Source organism: Anomaloglossus baeobatrachus, chromosome 7, assembly GCF_048569485.1.
Source record: "Anomaloglossus baeobatrachus isolate aAnoBae1 chromosome 7, aAnoBae1.hap1, whole genome shotgun sequence".
Taxonomy (NCBI): Eukaryota; Metazoa; Chordata; class Amphibia; order Anura; family Aromobatidae; genus Anomaloglossus; species Anomaloglossus baeobatrachus.
This window is the reverse complement of record NC_134359.1, coordinates 205,111,433-205,135,163: the sequence shown is the minus strand read 5'-3', so window position 1 is coordinate 205,135,163 and position 23,731 is coordinate 205,111,433. Positions and strand designations below refer to the sequence as shown.

At 38.2% G+C, this 23,731-nt stretch overlaps 27 non-coding genes across 27 annotated transcripts; all 27 read left to right on the top strand.

Annotated features, from left to right (window-relative positions):
- Window positions 1-174: 174 nt before the first annotated feature.
- On the top strand, window positions 175-248 carry TRNAT-UGU (transfer RNA threonine (anticodon UGU)). Its single transcript has one exon. It is a non-coding gene; the product is annotated as a tRNA-Thr (tRNA).
- A 776-nt stretch (window positions 249-1,024) lies between these two features.
- Window positions 1,025-1,098, top strand: TRNAT-UGU (transfer RNA threonine (anticodon UGU)). Its single transcript has one exon. It is a non-coding gene; the product is annotated as a tRNA-Thr (tRNA).
- A 776-nt stretch (window positions 1,099-1,874) lies between these two features.
- TRNAT-UGU (transfer RNA threonine (anticodon UGU)) lies at window positions 1,875-1,948 on the top strand. The gene has a single exon. It is a non-coding gene; the product is annotated as a tRNA-Thr (tRNA).
- Window positions 1,949-2,724: 776 nt separating this feature from the next.
- TRNAT-UGU (transfer RNA threonine (anticodon UGU)) lies at window positions 2,725-2,798 on the top strand. Its single transcript has one exon. It is a non-coding gene; the product is annotated as a tRNA-Thr (tRNA).
- A 776-nt stretch (window positions 2,799-3,574) lies between these two features.
- Window positions 3,575-3,648, top strand: TRNAT-UGU (transfer RNA threonine (anticodon UGU)). The gene has a single exon. It is a non-coding gene; the product is annotated as a tRNA-Thr (tRNA).
- Window positions 3,649-4,424: 776 nt separating this feature from the next.
- On the top strand, window positions 4,425-4,498 carry TRNAT-UGU (transfer RNA threonine (anticodon UGU)). Its single transcript has one exon. It is a non-coding gene; the product is annotated as a tRNA-Thr (tRNA).
- Window positions 4,499-5,274: 776 nt separating this feature from the next.
- Window positions 5,275-5,348, top strand: TRNAT-UGU (transfer RNA threonine (anticodon UGU)). The gene has a single exon. It is a non-coding gene; the product is annotated as a tRNA-Thr (tRNA).
- Window positions 5,349-6,124: 776 nt separating this feature from the next.
- On the top strand, window positions 6,125-6,198 carry TRNAT-UGU (transfer RNA threonine (anticodon UGU)). Its single transcript has one exon. It is a non-coding gene; the product is annotated as a tRNA-Thr (tRNA).
- A 776-nt stretch (window positions 6,199-6,974) lies between these two features.
- TRNAT-UGU (transfer RNA threonine (anticodon UGU)) lies at window positions 6,975-7,048 on the top strand. Its single transcript has one exon. It is a non-coding gene; the product is annotated as a tRNA-Thr (tRNA).
- Window positions 7,049-7,824: 776 nt separating this feature from the next.
- On the top strand, window positions 7,825-7,898 carry TRNAT-UGU (transfer RNA threonine (anticodon UGU)). Its single transcript has one exon. It is a non-coding gene; the product is annotated as a tRNA-Thr (tRNA).
- Window positions 7,899-8,674: 776 nt separating this feature from the next.
- Window positions 8,675-8,748, top strand: TRNAT-UGU (transfer RNA threonine (anticodon UGU)). The gene has a single exon. It is a non-coding gene; the product is annotated as a tRNA-Thr (tRNA).
- Window positions 8,749-9,524: 776 nt separating this feature from the next.
- Window positions 9,525-9,598, top strand: TRNAT-UGU (transfer RNA threonine (anticodon UGU)). The gene has a single exon. It is a non-coding gene; the product is annotated as a tRNA-Thr (tRNA).
- A 776-nt stretch (window positions 9,599-10,374) lies between these two features.
- Window positions 10,375-10,448, top strand: TRNAT-UGU (transfer RNA threonine (anticodon UGU)). The gene has a single exon. It is a non-coding gene; the product is annotated as a tRNA-Thr (tRNA).
- Window positions 10,449-11,224: 776 nt separating this feature from the next.
- Window positions 11,225-11,298, top strand: TRNAT-UGU (transfer RNA threonine (anticodon UGU)). Its single transcript has one exon. It is a non-coding gene; the product is annotated as a tRNA-Thr (tRNA).
- Window positions 11,299-12,073: 775 nt separating this feature from the next.
- TRNAT-UGU (transfer RNA threonine (anticodon UGU)) lies at window positions 12,074-12,147 on the top strand. The gene has a single exon. It is a non-coding gene; the product is annotated as a tRNA-Thr (tRNA).
- Window positions 12,148-12,923: 776 nt separating this feature from the next.
- TRNAT-UGU (transfer RNA threonine (anticodon UGU)) lies at window positions 12,924-12,997 on the top strand. Its single transcript has one exon. It is a non-coding gene; the product is annotated as a tRNA-Thr (tRNA).
- A 1,625-nt stretch (window positions 12,998-14,622) lies between these two features.
- On the top strand, window positions 14,623-14,696 carry TRNAT-CGU (transfer RNA threonine (anticodon CGU)). The gene has a single exon. It is a non-coding gene; the product is annotated as a tRNA-Thr (tRNA).
- A 777-nt stretch (window positions 14,697-15,473) lies between these two features.
- On the top strand, window positions 15,474-15,547 carry TRNAT-CGU (transfer RNA threonine (anticodon CGU)). Its single transcript has one exon. It is a non-coding gene; the product is annotated as a tRNA-Thr (tRNA).
- Window positions 15,548-16,312: 765 nt separating this feature from the next.
- Window positions 16,313-16,386, top strand: TRNAT-CGU (transfer RNA threonine (anticodon CGU)). The gene has a single exon. It is a non-coding gene; the product is annotated as a tRNA-Thr (tRNA).
- Window positions 16,387-17,163: 777 nt separating this feature from the next.
- On the top strand, window positions 17,164-17,237 carry TRNAT-CGU (transfer RNA threonine (anticodon CGU)). Its single transcript has one exon. It is a non-coding gene; the product is annotated as a tRNA-Thr (tRNA).
- A 765-nt stretch (window positions 17,238-18,002) lies between these two features.
- On the top strand, window positions 18,003-18,076 carry TRNAT-CGU (transfer RNA threonine (anticodon CGU)). The gene has a single exon. It is a non-coding gene; the product is annotated as a tRNA-Thr (tRNA).
- Window positions 18,077-18,853: 777 nt separating this feature from the next.
- TRNAT-CGU (transfer RNA threonine (anticodon CGU)) lies at window positions 18,854-18,927 on the top strand. The gene has a single exon. It is a non-coding gene; the product is annotated as a tRNA-Thr (tRNA).
- Window positions 18,928-19,692: 765 nt separating this feature from the next.
- On the top strand, window positions 19,693-19,766 carry TRNAT-CGU (transfer RNA threonine (anticodon CGU)). The gene has a single exon. It is a non-coding gene; the product is annotated as a tRNA-Thr (tRNA).
- Window positions 19,767-20,542: 776 nt separating this feature from the next.
- TRNAT-CGU (transfer RNA threonine (anticodon CGU)) lies at window positions 20,543-20,616 on the top strand. The gene has a single exon. It is a non-coding gene; the product is annotated as a tRNA-Thr (tRNA).
- Window positions 20,617-21,393: 777 nt separating this feature from the next.
- Window positions 21,394-21,467, top strand: TRNAT-CGU (transfer RNA threonine (anticodon CGU)). Its single transcript has one exon. It is a non-coding gene; the product is annotated as a tRNA-Thr (tRNA).
- A 777-nt stretch (window positions 21,468-22,244) lies between these two features.
- TRNAT-CGU (transfer RNA threonine (anticodon CGU)) lies at window positions 22,245-22,318 on the top strand. Its single transcript has one exon. It is a non-coding gene; the product is annotated as a tRNA-Thr (tRNA).
- A 777-nt stretch (window positions 22,319-23,095) lies between these two features.
- TRNAT-CGU (transfer RNA threonine (anticodon CGU)) lies at window positions 23,096-23,169 on the top strand. The gene has a single exon. It is a non-coding gene; the product is annotated as a tRNA-Thr (tRNA).
- Window positions 23,170-23,731: the final 562 nt, after the last annotated feature.

The window sequence follows — 23,731 nt, the reverse complement described above, 5'->3', positions numbered from 1 at the left end:
TTAATATCAGTAATTCAATAAAGATTGTATTTTTTGTCACTATTGAAGCCCTAAAAATTAGTCCAGTAAAGAAAGAATTTGCATAAGTCGTCTATCTCTAGACATTCAAGGACACTGACAGACATGAGGTGAGGGCGATTCTACCAGTAGTGCTTTCCTACTCTTAAACAAAGTGGTGCTGTGGCTTAGTTGGTTAAAGCGCCTGTCTTGTAAACAGGAGATCCTGAGTTCGAATCTCAGCAGTGCCTTCTTTTAATAGCCTCTTACAGAAGTTTCTATGTTTAACAATGTACTTTCCTTGTAAAAATACTATAAAGTCAAACTTGTCTTTCTCATATCCCTTCCTTAGATAGTGCAATGGAGAGATTCTAAATCTGTGTTGTCAAAGTACTCAAAAGGAAGAAGATGTCAGCCAATGTAGGATGGCATCAAGCATGCCAAATGAAAACAGTGGGTTTACTTTTGCCAGACTGAAATGTTATAAAAGTTTGATAGCAGCCTTCTTGAACAGGAAATGCTGGAAATACTCACTGCTTGGGCTGAAAAAGATAATTTAGAGTTTCAACATTGGAGATGAAGGTAACTTCAACAAGTATGGGATTCAAAAACCATGCATGCAGAGCACAATGGATTAGTAGTCATACGCCATAACCACTCGGCAGCTCGTCTACAGGAAGAGTCTGTAGCCAGATGATGTGATCTAATGAGGATTTTGACAAGTCTGTGCAATTTCACTAAAGATTGTGTATGAGCTTCTGGCAAAGTGGCTCTTATCATATCTACAACAGTGGATTATGTCAAGAGTTGGACAAGCTCAAACTTTATCAGAGATTAACCAAAGTTTAGGGTTTTAATATCAGTAATTCAATAAAGATTGTATTTTTTGTCACTATTGAAGCCCTAAAAATTAGTCCAGTAAAGAAAGAATTTGCATAAGTCGTCTATCTCTAGACATTCAAGGACACTGACAGACATGAGGTGAGGGCGATTCTACCAGTAGTGCTTTCCTACTCTTAAACAAAGTGGTGCTGTGGCTTAGTTGGTTAAAGCGCCTGTCTTGTAAACAGGAGATCCTGAGTTCGAATCTCAGCAGTGCCTTCTTTTAATAGCCTCTTACAGAAGTTTCTATGTTTAACAATGTACTTTCCTTGTAAAAATACTATAAAGTCAAACTTGTCTTTCTCATATCCCTTCCTTAGATAGTGCAATGGAGAGATTCTAAATCTGTGTTGTCAAAGTACTCAAAAGGAAGAAGATGTCAGCCAATGTAGGATGGCATCAAGCATGCCAAATGAAAACAGTGGGTTTACTTTTGCCAGACTGAAATGTTATAAAAGTTTGATAGCAGCCTTCTTGAACAGGAAATGCTGGAAATACTCACTGCTTGGGCTGAAAAAGATAATTTAGAGTTTCAACATTGGAGATGAAGGTAACTTCAACAAGTATGGGATTCAAAAACCATGCATGCAGAGCACAATGGATTAGTAGTCATACGCCATAACCACTCGGCAGCTCGTCTACAGGAAGAGTCTGTAGCCAGATGATGTGATCTTATGAGGATTTTGACAAGTCTGTGCAATTTCACTAAAGATTGTGTATGAGCTTCTGGCAAAGTGGCTCTTATCATATCTACAACAGTGGATTATGTCAAGAGTTGGACAAGCTCAAACTTTATCAGAGATTAACCAAAGTTTAGGGTTTTAATATCAGTAATTCAATAAAGATTGTATTTTTTGTCACTATTGAAGCCCTAAAAATTAGTCCAGTAAAGAAAGAATTTGCATAAGTCGTCTATCTCTAGACATTCAAGGACACTGACAGACATGAGGTGAGGGCGATTCTACCAGTAGTGCTTTCCTACTCTTAAACAAAGTGGTGCTGTGGCTTAGTTGGTTAAAGCGCCTGTCTTGTAAACAGGAGATCCTGAGTTCGAATCTCAGCAGTGCCTTCTTTTAATAGCCTCTTACAGAAGTTTCTATGTTTAACAATGTACTTTCCTTGTAAAAATACTATAAAGTCAAACTTGTCTTTCTCATATCCCTTCCTTAGATAGTGCAATGGAGAGATTCTAAATCTGTGTTGTCAAAGTACTCAAAAGGAAGAAGATGTCAGCCAATGTAGGATGGCATCAAGCATGCCAAATGAAAACAGTGGGTTTACTTTTGCCAGACTGAAATGTTATAAAAGTTTGATAGCAGCCTTCTTGAACAGGAAATGCTGGAAATACTCACTGCTTGGGCTGAAAAAGATAATTTAGAGTTTCAACATTGGAGATGAAGGTAACTTCAACAAGTATGGGATTCAAAAACCATGCATGCAGAGCACAATGGATTAGTAGTCATACGCCATAACCACTCGGCAGCTCGTCTACAGGAAGAGTCTGTAGCCAGATGATGTGATCTTATGAGGATTTTGACAAGTCTGTGCAATTTCACTAAAGATTGTGTATGAGCTTCTGGCAAAGTGGCTCTTATCATATCTACAACAGTGGATTATGTCAAGAGTTGGACAAGCTCAAACTTTATCAGAGATTAACCAAAGTTTAGGGTTTTAATATCAGTAATTCAATAAAGATTGTATTTTTTGTCACTATTGAAGCCCTAAAAATTAGTCCAGTAAAGAAAGAATTTGCATAAGTCGTCTATCTCTAGACATTCAAGGACACTGAAAGACATGAGGTGAGGGCGACTCTACCAGTAGTGCTTTTCTACTCTTAAACAAAGTGGTGCTGTGGCTTAGTTGGTTAAAGCGCCTGTCTTGTAAACAGGAGATCCTGAGTTCGAATCTCAGCAGTGCCTTCTTTTAATAGCCTCTTACAGAAGTTTCTATGTTTAACAATGTACTTTCCTTGTAAAAATACTATAAAGTCAAACTTGTCTTTCTCATATCCCTTCCTTAGATAGTGCAATGGAGAGATTCTAAATCTGTGTTGTCAAAGTACTCAAAAGGAAGAAGATGTCAGCCAATGTAGGATGGCATCAAGCATGCCAAATGAAAACAGTGGGTTTACTTTTGCCAGACTGAAATGTTAGAAAAGTTTGATAGCAGCCTTCTTGAACAGGAAATGCTGGAAATACTCACTGCTTGGGCTGAAAAAGATAATTTAGAGTTTCAACATTGGAGATGAAGGTAACTTCAACAAGTATGGGATTCAAAAACCATGCATGCAGAGCACAATGGATTAGTAGTCATACGCCATAACCACTCGGCAGCTCGTCTACAGGAAGAGTCTGTAGCCAGATGATGTGATCTAATGAGGATTTTGACAAGTCTGTGCAATTTCACTAAAGATTGTGTATGAGCTTCTGGCAAAGTGGCTCTTATCATATCTACAACAGTGGATTATGTCAAGAGTTGGACAAGCTCAAACTTTATCAGAGATTAACCAAAGTTTAGGGTTTTAATATCAGTAATTCAATAAAGATTGTATTTTTTGTCACTATTGAAGCCCTAAAAATTAGTCCAGTAAAGAAAGAATTTGCATAAGTCGTCTATCTCTAGACATTCAAGGACACTGACAGACATGAGGTGAGGGCGATTCTACCAGTAGTGCTTTCCTACTCTTAAACAAAGTGGTGCTGTGGCTTAGTTGGTTAAAGCGCCTGTCTTGTAAACAGGAGATCCTGAGTTCGAATCTCAGCAGTGCCTTCTTTTCATAGCCTCTTACAGAAGTTTCTATGTTTAACAATGTACTTTCCTTGTAAAAATACTATAAAGTCAAACTTGTCTTTCTCATATCCCTTCCTTAGATAGTGCAATGGAGAGATTCTAAATCTGTGTTGTCAAAGTACTCAAAAGGAAGAAGATGTCAGCCAATGTAGGATGGCATCAAGCATGCCAAATGAAAACAGTGGGTTTACTTTTGCCAGACTGAAATGTTATAAAAGTTTGATAGCAGCCTTCTTGAACAGGAAATGCTGGAAATACTCACTGCTTGGGCTGAAAAAGATAATTTAGAGTTTCAACATTGGAGATGAAGGTAACTTCAACAAGTATGGGATTCAAAAACCATGCATGCAGAGCACAATGGATTAGTAGTCATACGCCATAACCACTCGGCAGCTCGTCTACAGGAAGAGTCTGTAGCCAGATGATGTGATCTAATGAGGATTTTGACAAGTCTGTGCAATTTCACTAAAGATTGTGTATGAGCTTCTGGCAAAGTGGCTCTTATCATATCTACAACAGTGGATTATGTCAAGAGTTGGACAAGCTCAAACTTTATCAGAGATTAACCAAAGTTTAGGGTTTTAATATCAGTAATTCAATAAAGATTGTATTTTTTGTCACTATTGAAGCCCTAAAAATTAGTCCAGTAAAGAAAGAATTTGCATAAGTCGTCTATCTCTAGACATTCAAGGACACTGACAGACATGAGGTGAGGGCGATTCTACCAGTAGTGCTTTCCTACTCTTAAACAAAGTGGTGCTGTGGCTTAGTTGGTTAAAGCGCCTGTCTTGTAAACAGGAGATCCTGAGTTCGAATCTCAGCAGTGCCTTCTTTTCATAGCCTCTTACAGAAGTTTCTATGTTTAACAATGTACTTTCCTTGTAAAAATACTATAAAGTCAAACTTGTCTTTCTCATATCCCTTCCTTAGATAGTGCAATGGAGAGATTCTAAATCTGTGTTGTCAAAGTACTCAAAAGGAAGAAGATGTCAGCCAATGTAGGATGGCATCAAGCATGCCAAATGAAAACAGTGGGTTTACTTTTGCCAGACTGAAATGTTAGAAAAGTTTGATAGCAGCCTTCTTGAACAGGAAATGCTGGAAATACTCACTGCTTGGGCTGAAAAAGATAATTTAGAGTTTCAACATTGGAGATGAAGGTAACTTCAACAAGTATGGGATTCAAAAACCATGCATGCAGAGCACAATGGATTAGTAGTCATACGCCATAACCACTCGGCAGCTCGTCTACAGGAAGAGTCTGTAGCCAGATGATGTGATCTAATGAGGATTTTGACAAGTCTGTGCAATTTCACTAAAGATTGTGTATGAGCTTCTGGCAAAGTGGCTCTTATCATATCTACAACAGTGGATTATGTCAAGAGTTGGACAAGCTCAAACTTTATCAGAGATTAACCAAAGTTTAGGGTTTTAATATCAGTAATTCAATAAAGATTGTATTTTTTGTCACTATTGAAGCCCTAAAAATTAGTCCAGTAAAGAAAGAATTTGCATAAGTCGTCTATCTCTAGACATTCAAGGACACTGACAGACATGAGGTGAGGGCGATTCTACCAGTAGTGCTTTCCTACTCTTAAACAAAGTGGTGCTGTGGCTTAGTTGGTTAAAGCGCCTGTCTTGTAAACAGGAGATCCTGAGTTCGAATCTCAGCAGTGCCTTCTTTTCATAGCCTCTTACAGAAGTTTCTATGTTTAACAATGTACTTTCCTTGTAAAAATACTATAAAGTCAAACTTGTCTTTCTCATATCCCTTCCTTAGATAGTGCAATGGAGAGATTCTAAATCTGTGTTGTCAAAGTACTCAAAAGGAAGAAGATGTCAGCCAATGTAGGATGGCATCAAGCATGCCAAATGAAAACAGTGGGTTTACTTTTGCCAGACTGAAATGTTAGAAAAGTTTGATAGCAGCCTTCTTGAACAGGAAATGCTGGAAATACTCACTGCTTGGGCTGAAAAAGATAATTTAGAGTTTCAACATTGGAGATGAAGGTAACTTCAACAAGTATGGGATTCAAAAACCATGCATGCAGAGCACAATGGATTAGTAGTCATACGCCATAACCACTCGGCAGCTCGTCTACAGGAAGAGTCTGTAGCCAGATGATGTGATCTAATGAGGATTTTGACAAGTCTGTGCAATTTCACTAAAGATTGTGTATGAGCTTCTGGCAAAGTGGCTCTTATCATATCTACAACAGTGGATTATGTCAAGAGTTGGACAAGCTCAAACTTTATCAGAGATTAACCAAAGTTTAGGGTTTTAATATCAGTAATTCAATAAAGATTGTATTTTTTGTCACTATTGAAGCCCTAAAAATTAGTCCAGTAAAGAAAGAATTTGCATAAGTCGTCTATCTCTAGACATTCAAGGACACTGAAAGACATGAGGTGAGGGCGATTCTACCAGTAGTGCTTTCCTACTCTTAAACAAAGTGGTGCTGTGGCTTAGTTGGTTAAAGCGCCTGTCTTGTAAACAGGAGATCCTGAGTTCGAATCTCAGCAGTGCCTTCTTTTCATAGCCTCTTACAGAAGTTTCTATGTTTAACAATGTACTTTCCTTGTAAAAATACTATAAAGTCAAACTTGTCTTTCTCATATCCCTTCCTTAGATAGTGCAATGGAGAGATTCTAAATCTGTGTTGTCAAAGTACTCAAAAGGAAGAAGATGTCAGCCAATGTAGGATGGCATCAAGCATGCCAAATGAAAACAGTGGGTTTACTTTTGCCAGACTGAAATGTTATAAAAGTTTGATAGCAGCCTTCTTGAACAGGAAATGCTGGAAATACTCACTGCTTGGGCTGAAAAAGATAATTTAGAGTTTCAACATTGGAGATGAAGGTAACTTCAACAAGTATGGGATTCAAAAACCATGCATGCAGAGCACAATGGATTAGTAGTCATACGCCATAACCACTCGGCAGCTCGTCTACAGGAAGAGTCTGTAGCCAGATGATGTGATCTAATGAGGATTTTGACAAGTCTGTGCAATTTCACTAAAGATTGTGTATGAGCTTCTGGCAAAGTGGCTCTTATCATATCTACAACAGTGGATTATGTCAAGAGTTGGACAAGCTCAAACTTTATCAGAGATTAACCAAAGTTTAGGGTTTTAATATCAGTAATTCAATAAAGATTGTATTTTTTGTCACTATTGAAGCCCTAAAAATTAGTCCAGTAAAGAAAGAATTTGCATAAGTCGTCTATCTCTAGACATTCAAGGACACTGACAGACATGAGGTGAGGGCGATTCTACCAGTAGTGCTTTCCTACTCTTAAACAAAGTGGTGCTGTGGCTTAGTTGGTTAAAGCGCCTGTCTTGTAAACAGGAGATCCTGAGTTCGAATCTCAGCAGTGCCTTCTTTTCATAGCCTCTTACAGAAGTTTCTATGTTTAACAATGTACTTTCCTTGTAAAAATACTATAAAGTCAAACTTGTCTTTCTCATATCCCTTCCTTAGATAGTGCAATGGAGAGATTCTAAATCTGTGTTGTCAAAGTACTCAAAAGGAAGAAGATGTCAGCCAATGTAGGATGGCATCAAGCATGCCAAATGAAAACAGTGGGTTTACTTTTGCCAGACTGAAATGTTATAAAAGTTTGATAGCAGCCTTCTTGAACAGGAAATGCTGGAAATACTCACTGCTTGGGCTGAAAAAGATAATTTAGAGTTTCAACATTGGAGATGAAGGTAACTTCAACAAGTATGGGATTCAAAAAGCATGCATGCAGAGCACAATGGATTAGTAGTCATACGCCATAACCACTCGGCAGCTCGTCTACAGGAAGAGTCTGTAGCCAGATGATGTGATCTTATGAGGATTTTGACAAGTCTGTGCAATTTCACTAAAGATTGTGTATGAGCTTCTGGCAAAGTGGCTCTTATCATATCTACAACAGTGGATTATGTCAAGAGTTGGACAAGCTCAAACTTTATCAGAGATTAACCAAAGTTTAGGGTTTTAATATCAGTAATTCAATAAAGATTGTATTTTTTGTCACTATTGAAGCCCTAAAAATTAGTCCAGTAAAGAAAGAATTTGCATAAGTCGTCTATCTCTAGACATTCAAGGACACTGAAAGACATGAGGTGAGGGCGACTCTACCAGTAGTGCTTTTCTACTCTTAAACAAAGTGGTGCTGTGGCTTAGTTGGTTAAAGCGCCTGTCTTGTAAACAGGAGATCCTGAGTTCGAATCTCAGCAGTGCCTTCTTTTAATAGCCTCTTACAGAAGTTTCTATGTTTAACAATGTACTTTCCTTGTAAAAATACTATAAAGTCAAACTTGTCTTTCTCATATCCCTTCCTTAGATAGTGCAATGGAGAGATTCTAAATCTGTGTTGTCAAAGTACTCAAAAGGAAGAAGATGTCAGCCAATGTAGGATGGCATCAAGCATGCCAAATGAAAACAGTGGGTTTACTTTTGCCAGACTGAAATGTTAGAAAAGTTTGATAGCAGCCTTCTTGAACAGGAAATGCTGGAAATACTCACTGCTTGGGCTGAAAAAGATAATTTAGAGTTTCAACATTGGAGATGAAGGTAACTTCAACAAGTATGGGATTCAAAAACCATGCATGCAGAGCACAATGGATTAGTAGTCATACGCCATAACCACTCGGCAGCTCGTCTACAGGAAGAGTCTGTAGCCAGATGATGTGATCTAATGAGGATTTTGACAAGTCTGTGCAATTTCACTAAAGATTGTGTATGAGCTTCTGGCAAAGTGGCTCTTATCATATCTACAACAGTGGATTATGTCAAGAGTTGGACAAGCTCAAACTTTATCAGAGATTAACCAAAGTTTAGGGTTTTAATATCAGTAATTCAATAAAGATTGTATTTTTTGTCACTATTGAAGCCCTAAAAATTAGTCCAGTAAAGAAAGAATTTGCATAAGTCGTCTATCTCTAGACATTCAAGGACACTGACAGACATGAGGTGAGGGCGATTCTACCAGTAGTGCTTTCCTACTCTTAAACAAAGTGGTGCTGTGGCTTAGTTGGTTAAAGCGCCTGTCTTGTAAACAGGAGATCCTGAGTTCGAATCTCAGCAGTGCCTTCTTTTAATAGCCTCTTACAGAAGTTTCTATGTTTAACAATGTACTTTCCTTGTAAAAATACTATAAAGTCAAACTTGTCTTTCTCATATCCCTTCCTTAGATAGTGCAATGGAGAGATTCTAAATCTGTGTTGTCAAAGTACTCAAAAGGAAGAAGATGTCAGCCAATGTAGGATGGCATCAAGCATGCCAAATGAAAACAGTGGGTTTACTTTTGCCAGACTGAAATGTTATAAAAGTTTGATAGCAGCCTTCTTGAACAGGAAATGCTGGAAATACTCACTGCTTGGGCTGAAAAAGATAATTTAGAGTTTCAACATTGGAGATGAAGGTAACTTCAACAAGTATGGGATTCAAAAACCATGCATGCAGAGCACAATGGATTAGTAGTCATACGCCATAACCACTCGGCAGCTCGTCTACAGGAAGAGTCTGTAGCCAGATGATGTGATCTTATGAGGATTTTGACAAGTCTGTGCAATTTCACTAAAGATTGTGTATGAGCTTCTGGCAAAGTGGCTCTTATCATATCTACAACAGTGGATTATGTCAAGAGTTGGACAAGCTCAAACTTTATCAGAGATTAACCAAAGTTTAGGGTTTTAATATCAGTAATTCAATAAAGATTGTATTTTTTGTCACTATTGAAGCCCTAAAAATTAGTCCAGTAAAGAAAGAATTTGCATAAGTCGTCTATCTCTAGACATTCAAGGACACTGAAAGACATGAGGTGAGGGCGACTCTACCAGTAGTGCTTTTCTACTCTTAAACAAAGTGGTGCTGTGGCTTAGTTGGTTAAAGCGCCTGTCTTGTAAACAGGAGATCCTGAGTTCGAATCTCAGCAGTGCCTTCTTTTAATAGCCTCTTACAGAAGTTTCTATGTTTAACAATGTACTTTCCTTGTAAAAATACTATAAAGTCAAACTTGTCTTTCTCATATCCCTTCCTTAGATAGTGCAATGGAGAGATTCTAAATCTGTGTTGTCAAAGTACTCAAAAGGAAGAAGATGTCAGCCAATGTAGGATGGCATCAAGCATGCCAAATGAAAACAGTGGGTTTACTTTTGCCAGACTGAAATGTTAGAAAAGTTTGATAGCAGCCTTCTTGAACAGGAAATGCTGGAAATACTCACTGCTTGGGCTGAAAAAGATAATTTAGAGTTTCAACATTGGAGATGAAGGTAACTTCAACAAGTATGGGATTCAAAAACCATGCATGCAGAGCACAATGGATTAGTAGTCATACGCCATAACCACTCGGCAGCTCGTCTACAGGAAGAGTCTGTAGCCAGATGATGTGATCTAATGAGGATTTTGACAAGTCTGTGCAATTTCACTAAAGATTGTGTATGAGCTTCTGGCAAAGTGGCTCTTATCATATCTACAACAGTGGATTATGTCAAGAGTTGGACAAGCTCAAACTTTATCAGAGATTAACCAAAGTTTAGGGTTTTAATATCAGTAATTCAATAAAGATTGTATTTTTTGTCACTATTGAAGCCCTAAAAATTAGTCCAGTAAAGAAAGAATTTGCATAAGTCGTCTATCTCTAGACATTCAAGGACACTGACAGACATGAGGTGAGGGCGATTCTACCAGTAGTGCTTTCCTACTCTTAAACAAAGTGGTGCTGTGGCTTAGTTGGTTAAAGCGCCTGTCTTGTAAACAGGAGATCCTGAGTTCGAATCTCAGCAGTGCCTTCTTTTAATAGCCTCTTACAGAAGTTTCTATGTTTAACAATGTACTTTCCTTGTAAAAATACTATAAAGTCAAACTTGTCTTTCTCATATCCCTTCCTTAGATAGTGCAATGGAGAGATTCTAAATCTGTGTTGTCAAAGTACTCAAAAGGAAGAAGATGTCAGCCAATGTAGGATGGCATCAAGCATGCCAAATGAAAACAGTGGGTTTACTTTTGCCAGACTGAAATGTTATAAAAGTTTGATAGCAGCCTTCTTGAACAGGAAATGCTGGAAATACTCACTGCTTGGGCTGAAAAAGATAATTTAGAGTTTCAACATTGGAGATGAAGGTAACTTCAACAAGTATGGGATTCAAAAACCATGCATGCAGAGCACAATGGATTAGTAGTCATACGCCATAACCACTCGGCAGCTCGTCTACAGGAAGAGTCTGTAGCCAGATGATGTGATCTTATGAGGATTTTGACAAGTCTGTGCAATTTCACTAAAGATTGTGTATGAGCTTCTGGCAAAGTGGCTCTTATCATATCTACAACAGTGGATTATGTCAAGAGTTGGACAAGCTCAAACTTTATCAGAGATTAACCAAAGTTTAGGGTTTTAATATCAGTAATTCAATAAAGATTGTATTTTTTGTCACTATTGAAGCCCTAAAAATTAGTCCAGTAAAGAAAGAATTTGCATAAGTCGTCTATCTCTAGACATTCAAGGACACTGAAAGACATGAGGTGAGGGCGACTCTACCAGTAGTGCTTTTCTACTCTTAAACAAAGTGGTGCTGTGGCTTAGTTGGTTAAAGCGCCTGTCTTGTAAACAGGAGATCCTGAGTTCGAATCTCAGCAGTGCCTTCTTTTCATAGCCTCTTACAGAAGTTTCTATGTTTAACAATGTACTTTCCTTGTAAAAATACTATAAAGTCAAACTTGTCTTTCTCATATCCCTTCCTTAGATAGTGCAATGGAGAGATTCTAAATCTGTGTTGTCAAAGTACTCAAGAGGAAGAAGATGCAGCCAATGTAGGATGGCATCAAGCATGCCAAATGAAAACAGTGGGTTTACTTTTGCCAGACTGAAATGTTAGAAAAGTTTGATAGCAGCCTTCTTGAACAGGAAATGCTGGAAATACTCACTGCTTGGGCTGAAAAAGATAATTTAGAGTTTCAACATTGGAGATGAAGGTAACTTCAACAAGTATGGGATTCAAAAACCATGCATGCAGAGCACAATGGATTAGTAGTCATACGCCATAACCACTCGGCAGCTCGTCTACAGGAAGAGTCTGTAGCCAGATGATGTGATCTTATGAGGATTTTGACAAGTCTGTGCAATTTCACTAAAGATTGTGTATGAGCTTCTGGCAAAGTGGCTCTTATCATATCTACAACAGTGGATTATGTCAAGAGTTGGACAAGCTCAAACTTTATCAGAGATTAACCAAAGTTTAGGGTTTTAATATCAGTAATTCAATAAAGATTGTATTTTTTGTCACTATTGAAGCCCTAAAAATTAGTCCAGTAAAGAAAGAATTTGCATAAGTCGTCTATCTCTAGACATTCAAGGACACTGAAAGACATGAGGTGAGGGCGACTCTACCAGTAGTGCTTTTCTACTCTTAAACAAAGTGGTGCTGTGGCTTAGTTGGTTAAAGCGCCTGTCTTGTAAACAGGAGATCCTGAGTTCGAATCTCAGCAGTGCCTTCTTTTAATAGCCTCTTACAGAAGTTTCTATGTTTAACAATGTACTTTCCTTGTAAAAATACTATAAAGTCAAACTTGTCTTTCTCATATCCCTTCCTTAGATAGTGCAATGGAGAGATTCTAAATCTGTGTTGTCAAAGTACTCAAAAGGAAGAAGATGTCAGCCAATGTAGGATGGCATCAAGCATGCCAAATGAAAACAGTGGGTTTACTTTTGCCAGACTGAAATGTTAGAAAAGTTTGATAGCAGCCTTCTTGAACAGGAAATGCTGGAAATACTCACTGCTTGGGCTGAAAAAGATAATTTAGAGTTTCAACATTGGAGATGAAGGTAACTTCAACAAGTATGGGATTCAAAAACCATGCATGCAGAGCACAATGGATTAGTAGTCATACGCCATAACCACTCGGCAGCTCGTCTACAGGAAGAGTCTGTAGCCAGATGATGTGATCTAATGAGGATTTTGACAAGTCTGTGCAATTTCACTAAAGATTGTGTATGAGCTTCTGGCAAAGTGGCTCTTATCATATCTACAACAGTGGATTATGTCAAGAGTTGGACAAGCTCAAACTTTATCAGAGATTAACCAAAGTTTAGGGTTTTAATATCAGTAATTCAATAAAGATTGTATTTTTTGTCACTATTGAAGCCCTAAAAATTAGTCCAGTAAAGAAAGAATTTGCATAAGTCGTCTATCTCTAGACATTCAAGGACACTGACAGACATGAGGTGAGGGCGATTCTACCAGTAGTGCTTTCCTACTCTTAAACAAAGTGGTGCTGTGGCTTAGTTGGTTAAAGCGCCTGTCTTGTAAACAGGAGATCCTGAGTTCGAATCTCAGCAGTGCCTTCTTTTAATAGCCTCTTACAGAAGTTTCTATGTTTAACAATGTACTTTCCTTGTAAAAATACTATAAAGTCAAACTTGTCTTTCTCATATCCCTTCCTTAGATAGTGCAATGGAGAGATTCTAAATCTGTGTTGTCAAAGTACTCAAAAGGAAGAAGATGTCAGCCAATGTAGGATGGCATCAAGCATGCCAAATGAAAACAGTGGGTTTACTTTTGCCAGACTGAAATGTTATAAAAGTTTGATAGCAGCCTTCTTGAACAGGAAATGCTGGAAATACTCACTGCTTGGGCTGAAAAAGATAATTTAGAGTTTCAACATTGGAGATGAAGGTAACTTCAACAAGTATGGGATTCAAAAACCATGCATGCAGAGCACAATGGATTAGTAGTCATACGCCATAACCACTCGGCAGCTCGTCTACAGGAAGAGTCTGTAGCCAGATGATGTGATCTTATGAGGATTTTGACAAGTCTGTGCAATTTCACTAAAGATTGTGTATGAGCTTCTGGCAAAGTGGCTCTTATCATATCTACAACAGTGGATTATGTCAAGAGTTGGACAAGCTCAAACTTTATCAGAGATTAACCAAAGTTTAGGGTTTTAATATCAGTAATTCAATAAAGATTGTATTTTTTGTCACTATTGAAGCCCTAAAAATTAGTCCAGTAAAGAAAGAATTTGCATAAGTCGTCTATCTCTAGACATTCAAGGACACTGAAAGACATGAGGTGAGGGCGACTCTACCAGTAGTGCTTTTCTACTCTTAAACAAAGTGGTGCTGTGGCTTAGTTGGTTAAAGCTCCTGTCTTGTAAACAGGAGATCCTGAGTTCGAATCTCAGCAGTGCCTTCTTTTCATAGCCTCTTACAGAAGTTTCTATGTTTAACAATGTACTTTCCTTGTAAAAATACTATAAAGTCAAACTTGTCTTTCTCATATCCCTTCCTTAGATAGTGCAATGGAGAGATTCTAAATCTGTGTTGTCAAAGTACTCAAGAGGAAGAAGATGCAGCCAATGTAGGATGGCATCAAGCATGCCAAATGAAAACAGTGGGTTTACTTTTGCCAGACTGAAATGTTAGAAAAGTTTGATAGCAGCCTTCTTGAACAGGAAATGCTGGAAATACTCACTGCTTGGGCTGAAAAAGATAATTTAGAGTTTCAACATTGGAGATGAAGGTAACTTCAACAAGTATGGGATTCAAAAACCATGCATGCAGAGCACAATGGATTAGTAGTCATACGCCATAACCACTCGGCAGCTCGTCTACAGGAAGAGTCTGTAGCCAGATGATGTGATCTAATGAGGATTTTGACAAGTCTGTGCAATTTCACTAAAGATTGTGTATGAGCTTCTGGCAAAGTGGCTCTTATCATATCTACAACAGTGGATTATGTCAAGAGTTGGACAAGCTCAAACTTTATCAGAGATTAACCAAAGTTTAGGGTTTTAATATCAGTAATTCAATAAAGATTTTATTTTTTGTCACTATTGAAGCCCTAAAAATTAGTCCAGTAAAGAAAGAATTTGCATAAGTCGTCTATCTCTAGACATTCAAGGACACTGAAAGACATGAGGTGAGGGCGACTCTACCAGTAGTGCTTTTCTACCCTTACACAAAGTGGTGCTGTGGCTTAGTTGGTTAAAGCGCCTGTCTCGTAAACAGGAGATCCTGAGTTCGAATCTCAGCAGTGCCTTCTTTTCATAGCCTCAGTACTGAAGTTTCTATGTTTAACAGTGTACTTTCCTTGTAAAAATACTATAAAGTCAAACTTGTCTTTCTCATATCCCTTCCTTAGATAGTGCAATGGAGAGATTCTAAATCTGTGTTGTCAAAGTACTCAAAAGGAAGAAGATGTCAGCCAATGTAGGATGGCATCAAGCATGCCAAATGAAAACAGTGGGTTTACTTTTGCCAGACTGAAATGTTAGAAAAGTTTGATAGCAGCCTTCTTGAACAGGAAATGCTGGAAATACTCACTGCTTGGGCTGAAAAAGATAATTTAGAGTTTCAACATTGGAGATGAAGGTAACTTCAACAAGTATGGGATTCAAAAACCATGCATGCAGAGCACAATGGATTAGTAGTCATACGCCATAACCACTCGGCAGCTCGTCTACAGGAAGAGTCTGTAGCCAGATGATGTGATCTAATGAGGATTTTGACAAGTCTGTGCAATTTCACTAAAGATTGTGTATGAGCTTCTGGCAAAGTGGCTCTTATCATATCTACAACAGTGGATTATGTCAAGAGTTGGACAAGCTCAAACTTTATCAGAGATTAACCAAAGTTTAGGGTTTTAATATCAGTAATTCAATAAAGATTTTATTTTTTGTCACTATTGAAGCCCTAAAAATTAGTCCAGTAAAGAAAGAATTTGCATAAGTCGTCTATCTCTAGACATTCAAGGACACTGAAAGACATGAGGTGAGGGCGACTCTACCAGTAGTGCTTTTCTACCCTTACACAAAGTGGTGCTGTGGCTTAGTTGGTTAAAGCGCCTGTCTCGTAAACAGGAGATCCTGAGTTCGAATCTCAGCAGTGCCTTCTTTTCATAGCCTCAGTACTGAAGTTTCTATGTTTAACAGTGTACTTTCCTTGTAAAAATACTATAAAGTCAAACTTGTCTTTCTCATATCCCTTCCTTAGATAGTGCAATGGAGAGATTCTAAATCTGTGTTGTCAAAGTACTCAAAAGGAAGAAGATGTCAGCCAATGTAGCATGCCAAATGAAAACAGTGGGTTTACTTTTGCCAGACTGAAATGTTAGAAAAGTTTGATAGCAGCCTTCTTGAACAGGAAATGCTGGAAATACTCACTGCTTGGGCTGAAAAAGATAATTTAGAGTTTCAACATTGGAGATGAAGGTAACTTCAACAAGTATGGGATTCAAAAACCATGCATGCAGAGCACAATGGATTAGTAGTCATACGCCATAACCACTCGGCAGCTCGTCTACAGGAAGAGTCTGTAGCCAGATGATGTGATCTAATGAGGATTTTGACAAGTCTGTGCAATTTCACTAAAGATTGTGTATGAGCTTCTGGCAAAGTGGCTCTTATCATATCTACAACAGTGGATTATGTCAAGAGTTGGACAAGCTCAAACTTTATCAGAGATTAACCAAAGTTTAGGGTTTTAATATCAGTAATTCAATAAAGATTTTATTTTTTGTCACTATTGAAGCCCTAAAAATTAGTCCAGTAAAGAAAGAATTTGCATAAGTCGTCTATCTCTAGACATTCAAGGACACTGAAAGACATGAGGTGAGGGCGACTCTACCAGTAGTGCTTTTCTACCCTTACACAAAGTGGTGCTGTGGCTTAGTTGGTTAAAGCGCCTGTCTCGTAAACAGGAGATCCTGAGTTCGAATCTCAGCAGTGCCTTCTTTTCATAGCCTCAGTACTGAAGTTTCTATGTTTAACAGTGTACTTTCCTTGTAAAAATACTATAAAGTCAAACTTGTCTTTCTCATATCCCTTCCTTAGATAGTGCAATGGAGAGATTCTAAATCTGTGTTGTCAAAGTACTCAAAAGGAAGAAGATGTCAGCCAATGTAGGATGGCATCAAGCATGCCAAATGAAAACAGTGGGTTTACTTTTGCCAGACTGAAATGTTAGAAAAGTTTGATAGCAGCCTTCTTGAACAGGAAATGCTGGAAATACTCACTGCTTGGGCTGAAAAAGATAATTTAGAGTTTCAACATTGGAGATGAAGGTAACTTCAACAAGTATGGGATTCAAAAACCATGCATGCAGAGCACAATGGATTAGTAGTCATACGCCATAACCACTCGGCAGCTCGTCTACAGGAAGAGTCTGTAGCCAGATGATGTGATCTAATGAGGATTTTGACAAGTCTGTGCAATTTCACTAAAGATTGTGTATGAGCTTCTGGCAAAGTGGCTCTTATCATATCTACAACAGTGGATTATGTCAAGAGTTGGACAAGCTCAAACTTTATCAGAGATTAACCAAAGTTTAGGGTTTTAATATCAGTAATTCAATAAAGATTTTATTTTTTGTCACTATTGAAGCCCTAAAAATTAGTCCAGTAAAGAAAGAATTTGCATAAGTCGTCTATCTCTAGACATTCAAGGACACTGAAAGACATGAGGTGAGGGCGACTCTACCAGTAGTGCTTTTCTACCCTTACACAAAGTGGTGCTGTGGCTTAGTTGGTTAAAGCGCCTGTCTCGTAAACAGGAGATCCTGAGTTCGAATCTCAGCAGTGCCTTCTTTTCATAGCCTCAGTACTGAAGTTTCTATGTTTAACAGTGTACTTTCCTTGTAAAAATACTATAAAGTCAAACTTGTCTTTCTCATATCCCTTCCTTAGATAGTGCAATGGAGAGATTCTAAATCTGTGTTGTCAAAGTACTCAAAAGGAAGAAGATGTCAGCCAATGTAGCATGCCAAATGAAAACAGTGGGTTTACTTTTGCCAGACTGAAATGTTAGAAAAGTTTGATAGCAGCCTTCTTGAACAGGAAATGCTGGAAATACTCACTGCTTGGGCTGAAAAAGATAATTTAGAGTTTCAACATTGGAGATGAAGGTAACTTCAACAAGTATGGGATTCAAAAACCATGCATGCAGAGCACAATGGATTAGTAGTCATACGCCATAACCACTCGGCAGCTCGTCTACAGGAAGAGTCTGTAGCCAGATGATGTGATCTAATGAGGATTTTGACAAGTCTGTGCAATTTCACTAAAGATTGTGTATGAGCTTCTGGCAAAGTGGCTCTTATCATATCTACAACAGTGGATTATGTCAAGAGTTGGACAAGCTCAAACTTTATCAGAGATTAACCAAAGTTTAGGGTTTTAATATCAGTAATTCAATAAAGATTTTATTTTTTGTCACTATTGAAGCCCTAAAAATTAGTCCAGTAAAGAAAGAATTTGCATAAGTCGTCTATCTCTAGACATTCAAGGACACTGAAAGACATGAGGTGAGGGCGACTCTACCAGTAGTGCTTTTCTACCCTTACACAAAGTGGTGCTGTGGCTTAGTTGGTTAAAGCGCCTGTCTCGTAAACAGGAGATCCTGAGTTCGAATCTCAGCAGTGCCTTCTTTTCATAGCCTCAGTACTGAAGTTTCTATGTTTAACAGTGTACTTTCCTTGTAAAAATACTATAAAGTCAAACTTGTCTTTCTCATATCCCTTCCTTAGATAGTGCAATGGAGAGATTCTAAATCTGTGTTGTCAAAGTACTCAAAAGGAAGAAGATGTCAGCCAATGTAGGATGGCATCAAGCATGCCAAATGAAAACAGTGGGTTTACTTTTGCCAGACTGAAATGTTAGAAAAGTTTGATAGCAGCCTTCTTGAACAGGAAATGCTGGAAATACTCACTGCTTGGGCTGAAAAAGATAATTTAGAGTTTCAACATTGGAGATGAAGGTAACTTCAACAAGTATGGGATTCAAAAACCATGCATGCAGAGCACAATGGATTAGTAGTCATACGCCATAACCACTCGGCAGCTCGTCTACAGGAAGAGTCTGTAGCCAGATGATGTGATCTAATGAGGATTTTGACAAGTCTGTGCAATTTCACTAAAGATTGTGTATGAGCTTCTGGCAAAGTGGCTCTTATCATATCTACAACAGTGGATTATGTCAAGAGTTGGACAAGCTCAAACTTTATCAGAGATTAACCAAAGTTTAGGGTTTTAATATCAGTAATTCAATAAAGATTTTATTTTTTGTCACTATTGAAGCCCTAAAAATTAGTCCAGTAAAGAAAGAATTTGCATAAGTCGTCTATCTCTAGACATTCAAGGACACTGAAAGACATGAGGTGAGGGCGACTCTACCAGTAGTGCTTTTCTACCCTTACACAAAGTGGTGCTGTGGCTTAGTTGGTTAAAGCGCCTGTCTCGTAAACAGGAGATCCTGAGTTCGAATCTCAGCAGTGCCTTCTTTTCATAGCCTCAGTACTGAAGTTTCTATGTTTAACAGTGTACTTTCCTTGTAAAAATACTATAAAGTCAAACTTGTCTTTCTCATATCCCTTCCTTAGATAGTGCAATGGAGAGATTCTAAATCTGTGTTGTCAAAGTACTCAAAAGGAAGAAGATGTCAGCCAATGTAGCATGCCAAATGAAAACAGTGGGTTTACTTTTGCCAGACTGAAATGTTAGAAAAGTTTGATAGCAGCCTTCTTGAACAGGAAATGCTGGAAATACTCACTGCTTGGGCTGAAAAAGATAATTTAGAGTTTCAACATTGGAGATGAAGGTAACTTCAACAAGTATGGGATTCAAAAACCATGCATGCAGAGCACAATGGATTAGTAGTCATACGCCATAACCACTCGGCAGCTCGTCTACAGGAAGAGTCTGTAGCCAGATGATGTGATCTAATGAGGATTTTGACAAGTCTGTGCAATTTCACTAAAGATTGTGTATGAGCTTCTGGCAAAGTGGCTCTTATCATATCTACAACAGTGGATTATGTCAAGAGTTGGACAAGCTCAAACTTTATCAGAGATTAACCAAAGTTTAGGGTTTTAATATCAGTAATTCAAGAAAGATTGTATTTTTTGTCACTATTGAAGCCCTAAAAATTAGTCCAGTAAAGAAAGAATTTGCATAAGTCGTCTATCTCTAGACATTCAAGGACACTGAAAGACATGAGGTGAGGGCGACTCTACCAGTAGTGCTTTTCTACTCTTACACAAAGTGGTGCTGTGGCTTAGTTGGTTAAAGCGCCTGTCTCGTAAACAGGAGATCCTGAGTTCGAATCTCAGCAGTGCCTTCTTTTCATAGCCTCTTACAGAAGTTTCTATGTTTAACAATGTACTTTCCTTGTAAAAATACTATAAAGTCAAACTTGTCTTTCTCATATCCCTTCCTTAGATAGTGCAATGGAGAGATTCTAAATCTGTGTTGTCAAAGTACTCAAAAGGAAGAAGATGTCAGCCAATGTAGGATGGCATCAAGCATGCCAAATGAAAACAGTGGGTTTACTTTTGCCAGACTGAAATGTTAGAAAAGTTTGATAGCAGCCTTCTTGAACAGGAAATGCTGGAAATACTCACTGCTTGGGCTGAAAAAGATAATTTAGAGTTTCAACATTGGAGATGAAGGTAACTTCAACAAGTATGGGATTCAAAAACCATGCATGCAGAGCACAATGGATTAGTAGTCATACGCCATAACCACTCGGCAGCTCGTCTACAGGAAGAGTCTGTAGCCAGCTGATGTGATTTAATGAGGATTTTGACAAGTCTGTGCAATTTCACTAAAGATTATGTATGAGCTTCTGGCAAAGTGGCTCTTATCATATCTACAACAGTGGATTATGTCAAGAGTTGGACAAGCTCAAACTTTATCAGAGATTAACCAAAGTTTAGGGTTTTAATATCAGTAATTCAAGAAAGATTGTATTTTTTGTCACTATTGAAGCCCTAAAAATTAGTCCAGTAAAGAAAGAATTTGCATAAGTCGTCTATCTCTAGACATTCAAGGACACTGAAAGACATGAGGTGAGGGCGACTCTACCAGTAGTGCTTTTCTATTCTTACACAAAGTGGTGCTGTGGCTTAGTTGGTTAAAGCGCCTGTCTCGTAAACAGGAGATCCTGAGTTCGAATCTCAGCAGTGCCTTCTTTTCATAGCCTCAGTACTGAAGTTTCTATGCTTAACAGTGTACTTTCCTTGTAAAAATACTATAAAGTCAAACTTGTCTTTCTCATATCCCTTCCTTAGATAGTGCAATGGAGAGATTCTAAATCTGTGTTGTCAAAGTACTCAAAAGGAAGAAGATGTCAGCCAATGTAGGATGGCATCAAGCATGCCAAATGAAAACAGTGGGTTTACTTTTGCCAGACTGAAATGTTAGAAAAGTTTGATAGCAGCCTTCTTGAACAGGAAATGCTGGAAATACTCACTGCTTGGGCTGAAAAAGATAATTTAGAGTTTCAACATTGGAGATGAAGGTAACTTCAACAAGTATGGGATTCAAAAACCATGCATGCAGAGCACAATGGATTAGTAGTCATACGCCATAACCACTCGGCAGCTCGTCTACAGGAAGAGTCTGTAGCCAGATGATGTGATCTAATGAGGATTTTGACAAGTCTGTGCAATTTCACTAAAGATTGTGTATGAGCTTCTGGCAAAGTGGCTCTTATCATATCTACAACAGTGGATTATGTCAAGAGTTGGACAAGCTCAAACTTTATCAGAGATTAACCAAAGTTTAGGGTTTTAATATCAGTAATTCAATAAAGATTGTATTTTTTGTCACTATTGAAGCCCTAAAAATTAGTCCAGTAAAGAAAGAATTTGCATAAGTCGTCTATCTCTAGACATTCAAGGACACTGAAAGACATGAGGTGAGGGCGACTCTACCAGTAGTGCTTTTCTACCCTTACACAAAGTGGTGCTGTGGCTTAGTTGGTTAAAGCGCCTGTCTCGTAAACAGGAGATCCTGAGTTCGAATCTCAGCAGTGCCTTCTTTTCATAGCCTCAGTACTGAAGTTTCTATGTTTAACAGTGTACTTTCCTTGTAAAAATACTATAAAGTCAAACTTGTCTTTCTCATATCCCTTCCTTAGATAGTGCAATGGAGAGATTCTAAATCTGTGTTGTCAAAGTACTCAAAAGGAAGAAGATGTCAGCCAATGTAGGATGGCATCAAGCATGCCAAATGAAAACAGTGGGTTTACTTTTGCCAGACTGAAATGTTAGAAAAGTTTGATAGCAGCCTTCTTGAACAGGAAATGCTGGAAATACTCACTGCTTGGGCTGAAAAAGATAATTTAGAGTTTCAACATTGGAGATGAAGGTAACTTCAACAAGTATGGGATTCAAAAACCATGCATGCAGAGCACAATGGATTAGTAGTCATACGCCATAACCACTCGGCAGCTCGTCTACAGGAAGAGTCTGTAGCCAGCTGATGTGATTTAATGAGGATTTTGACAAGTCTGTGCAATTTCACTAAAGATTATGTATGAGCTTCTGGCAAAGTGGCTCTTATCATATCTACAACAGTGGATTATGTCAAGAGTTGGACAAGCTCAAACTTTATCAGAGATTAACCAAAGTTTAGGGTTTTAATATCAGTAATTCAAGAAAGATTGTATTTTTTGTCACTATTGAAGCCCTAAAAATTAGTCCAGTAAAGAAAGAATTTGCATAAGTCGTCTATCTCTAGACATTCAAGGACACTGAAAGACATGAGGTGAGGGCGACTCTACCAGTAGTGCTTTTCTATTCTTACACAAAGTGGTGCTGTGGCTTAGTTGGTTAAAGCGCCTGTCTCGTAAACAGGAGATCCTGAGTTCGAATCTCAGCAGTGCCTTCTTTTCATAGCCTCAGTACTGAAGTTTCTATGTTTAACAGTGTACTTTCCTTGTAAAAATACTATAAAGTCAAACTTGTCTTTCTCATATCCCTTCCTTAGATAGTGCAATGGAGAGATTCTAAATCTGTGTTGTCAAAGTACTCAAAAGGAAGAAGATGTCAGCCAATGTAGGATGGCATCAAGCATGCCAAATGAAAACAGTGGGTTTACTTTTGCCAGACTGAAATGTTAGAAAAGTTTGATAGCAGCCTTCTTGAACAGGAAATGCTGGAAATACTCACTGCTTGGGCTGAAAAAGATAATTTAGAGTTTCAACATTGGAGATGAAGGTAACTTCAACAAGTATGGGATTCAAAAACCATGCATGCAGAGCACAATGGATTAGTAGTCATACGCCATAACCACTCGGCAGCTCGTCTACAGGAAGAGTCTGTAGCCAGCTGATGTGATTTAATGAGGATTTTGACAAGTCTGTGCAATTTCACTAAAGATTATGTATGAGCTTCTGGCAAAGTGGCTCTTATCATATCTACAACAGTGGATTATGTCAAGAGTTGGACAAGCTCAAACTTTATCAGAGATTAACCAAAGTTTAGGGTTTTAATATCAGTAATTCAAGAAAGATTGTATTTTTTGTCACTATTGAAGCCCTAAAAATTAGTCCAGTAAAGAAAGAATTTGCATAAGTCGTCTATCTCTAGACATTCAAGGACACTGAAAGACATGAGGTGAGGGCGACTCTACCAGTAGTGCTTTTCTATTCTTACACAAAGTGGTGCTGTGGCTTAGTTGGTTAAAGCGCCTGTCTCGTAAACAGGAGATCCTGAGTTCGAATCTCAGCAGTGCCTTCTTTTCATAGCCTCAGTACTGAAGTTTCTATGTTTAACAGTGTACTTTCCTTGTAAAAATACTATAAAGTCAAACTTGTCTTTCTCATATCCCTTCCTTAGATAGTGCAATGGAGAGATTCTAAATCTGTGTTGTCAAAGTACTCAAAAGGAAGAAGATGTCAGCCAATGTAGGATGGCATCAAGCATGCCAAATGAAAACAGTGGGTTTACTTTTGCCAGACTGAAATGTTAGAAAAGTTTGATAGCAGCCTTCTTGAACAGGAAATGCTGGAAATACTCACTGCTTGGGCTGAAAAAGATAATTTAGAGTTTCAACATTGGAGATGAAGGTAACTTCAACAAGTATGGGATTCAAAAACCATGCATGCAGAGCACAATGGATTAGTAGTCATACGCCATAACCACTCGGCAGCTCGTCTACAGGAAGAGTCTGTAGCCAGATGATGTGATCTAATGAGGATTTTGACAAGTCTGTGCAATTTCACTAAAGATTGTGTATGAGCTTCTGGCAAAGTGGCTCTTATCATATCTACAACAGTGGATTATGTCAAGAGTTGGA